Below are 2,906 nucleotides of genomic sequence, written 5' to 3'. Positions count from 1 at the left end.
GGGGGGGGGGGGGGGGGGGGGGGAAGCGAGATAACTAATTAATTCTGTCTGCGAGAGAAACCATGAAAAACGCGCCGGTACGTTTCCTTCGCTATTTCGATTACCCTAATGGTTTCCCTTTCGGGCTTCGTTGCCGGCGCATTGTAATCGAGATCGAGAACGAGCGGTAACTACTATTTATAGCGATATCGAACGCCGTATCGGCGCGAAATGCACGATAAGTGCCATTACGCTACACAGAGCGCCGGCATGCTCGTAACGGAACGGGGAGCCGTATATCTCTGTCGTAAGTTTTCGGCTGTAATCATTTGTATAAACCGAAACGGCGATACGTAGATAATCTTTAACGCGCGTGTCGCCTTACTGTCCAATAAAACGTCGAAGTCATAATATTCCTGTCCATGAGACACCCGGAGGGCGGTCGAGTGACGCGATTTCGATCGATATCAGCTCGTGAAAAAAAGAAAAATATCTGTCTGTCCCTGACTCTCTTTGCGCGAGCGAGACGTCATAATAAAAACACACGCCGTGCCGAAAGAAGAGCAGAAAAACAACGAATAGCGAAACGACGTCTTATTTCTGATACAATTTGCGCGCGATTTTTTCTCGGCGAGCGTTCAATTTGAGAGATTTAATTGAATCGGATTCCCTCGTTAAAAGAGACCGTCGACAAACCGACGTACAGAGTGTATCAGAAATGGCGTGTTCAAGCGGGCTAGCTTCGCGTCGAAGTTGACAAAACGGCGACAGCGCATTTGGGACAAGGATTGTCAGCAGCAGGCGATCGGAAAATTGTCGAGCAATTGAGTCTCGAAGAAGTGTGTCTCAACGACACGTCAATCCCGAATTCATCAAAGAATCTGTCAAAAACGCAGCCGGCCGCGGGGCTTTTGATGCTTCCTGCACTGTCAACCGCGCTTTCTTTCCGCACGGAATCCAATTAGACGGTCTTTCAATTATTGAAAACGGAAAGGTCGCATCGCGCGCGCACAAAGTACAAGTGACGCGCGTCAGTCGTAAGGCACTCTTCTTTACTCGACGTCACACTTTGAATAATTTATATTCCGCGACGCGAAAAATTTATTTGCGCTTTGACGTGCATTTGTGCGTTGTGAATATCCTGCGTTTTATCCGACGAGAAGCGCGCGCGTTTCACAATCAATCTTATTACTTTGCTCGAGTGCACTCGAGGCAATTCAGTTGCATTAATCGGCGAATTATACCGGGCGTAAAAAAAAGAAGGTGAGCTAATACCGGTCGCTTGCGCGAACGTCACTTGCGTCTTTTTTTTCCTTCCTCCTTTTTTTTCTCTAACGTTCGATATATCGGCACGTAAGTGGTGCTTGCTCTTTGACCGAGCACGCCTCGGCTCGTATATTTTCGCGGCACGTTTAGTGCCGCCGGAACGATTGTTCGATAATCGTCGTGGATCCACATCGGATCGATATCGAGCAGATGAAATTCGAAGTCGCGTACCGGGCGTGACCGCACCATACGTCGCGATACTCGGCGATCGCGCTCGACGTGAAATTTGCGGTGGAGCAACTCAGCCGTTGCTTCGCGCATTCACCCGTCTGACGAATGTAGGATTTAAGATCACTTCTTCGCATTCTCCGCGTTGCTGAATTGCAGATCGAATAAAATACATCACGCGATCGTTACGCAACTGATCGCGAATTAATTATGGATCGATTATGGAGCACCTTTGCCGTCGCGAACGCGCCTCGAGGTTATGCTGTGGTTGGAGCATTAAGAAATGATGTTGCGCATACTAATGACGACGCGGGTGTCAATTTGTGCAAATTGATACGTGTGACACGTATACAAAGTAATACAAAGTGAGATTATTTTGCTTTCCCGATTCTTATGTATCGGGTTTACTTCACGCGCACGTTTCACGACAATGCCTCTCGTGTGTAGGAAACGCAAGTGCAAGTGAATATCGGTGTATCGCGAATACTCGTATCTCTTGCATTACGACGGTGAAGTATCATTCCTGTTGCATCTGAGCGCCGTCGAGTGCCGGGTCGATTCTCGTCGAGAGTTTCCCGTTCAACTTGCAGAAGGAATAACAGTTACGTTAAGACGCATCGCGAAAGTTTCGACGCGCTTATCGCGTTGGCTTCGCGTTCGCTTCTGCAAAAGTAGCGCGATACCTGAGCATAGTCACTCAAGCTCCAAGGTCTTTCCCGGGTCCATATAATTTTTTACGAGCTGTCCATTTTCTCCTCTTCATCTCGGCGAACAAAAAGCACATAAAGAGGGGCGAGCCTGTCCGTCACGTAATGCCGATGTCAGACTTTTACTGGATTTCCAGATCCTCCATATCTTGGTCCTTTTGTTATCGTCAGACTGTCGAGCCTCTCGATTATGTAGATTTTTGGACCTTTTGGATTTTAGTTGTATAATCTCTTTTCGGATATTAATTACCATTTCTCATGCTTCTTATGTTGGCCGCGTAGCAGGAACGCGAGATTTCGTATGTGCTTGTGTTATTATTCTCGGCTCTCAGTGCACACGGTGCTCTTGTGAATTATTGAATAGCCTGCAAATACAAAACCTCCTCGATAGCGTAAACATCTCGAAGTAATTTAGACGAGCATTCGATGTATCTCGAAAATTGCAAGTCAATATTTGCGAGATCTACGACGATGTTATATTATCGTAAAATAAACTGCCCCTCAATTGTGGTAAGTGCCGTATAGCGTTTCACGATAATATCTTCCTACCCATATTTCTTCCATTCCATAGCGGAGCACGCAAGCGCTCTTGCGCGAAATTTATTTCATCTCCGGAATTCGATATCGTCAAATAATCCATCTCGCGCTCGGTCTCATCGCAAGAGAAAGCGAGCAAGGAAAGAGACAGAGAGAGATGAGAGAGAGAGAGAGAGAGAGAGAGAGAGA

General features: G+C 46.9%; 1 protein-coding gene across 4 annotated transcripts in view; it reads left to right on the top strand.

Moving 5' to 3' along the window:
* Nucleotides 1-2,906, top strand: part of LOC116841913 (TGF-beta receptor type-1) — a 36,101-nt gene that overhangs the window by 4,349 nt on the left and 28,846 nt on the right. The window lies entirely within an intron of this gene.

Source organism: Odontomachus brunneus, unplaced genomic scaffold (genome assembly GCF_010583005.1).
Source record: "Odontomachus brunneus isolate Ranch 3 - 2012 unplaced genomic scaffold, Obru_v1 Obru_scaffold_019, whole genome shotgun sequence".
In the NCBI taxonomy this organism is placed as follows: Eukaryota; Metazoa; Arthropoda; class Insecta; order Hymenoptera; family Formicidae; genus Odontomachus; species Odontomachus brunneus.
Note: the sequence above shows the minus strand (reverse complement) of the source record. Positions and strands in the feature narration are given on the sequence as shown.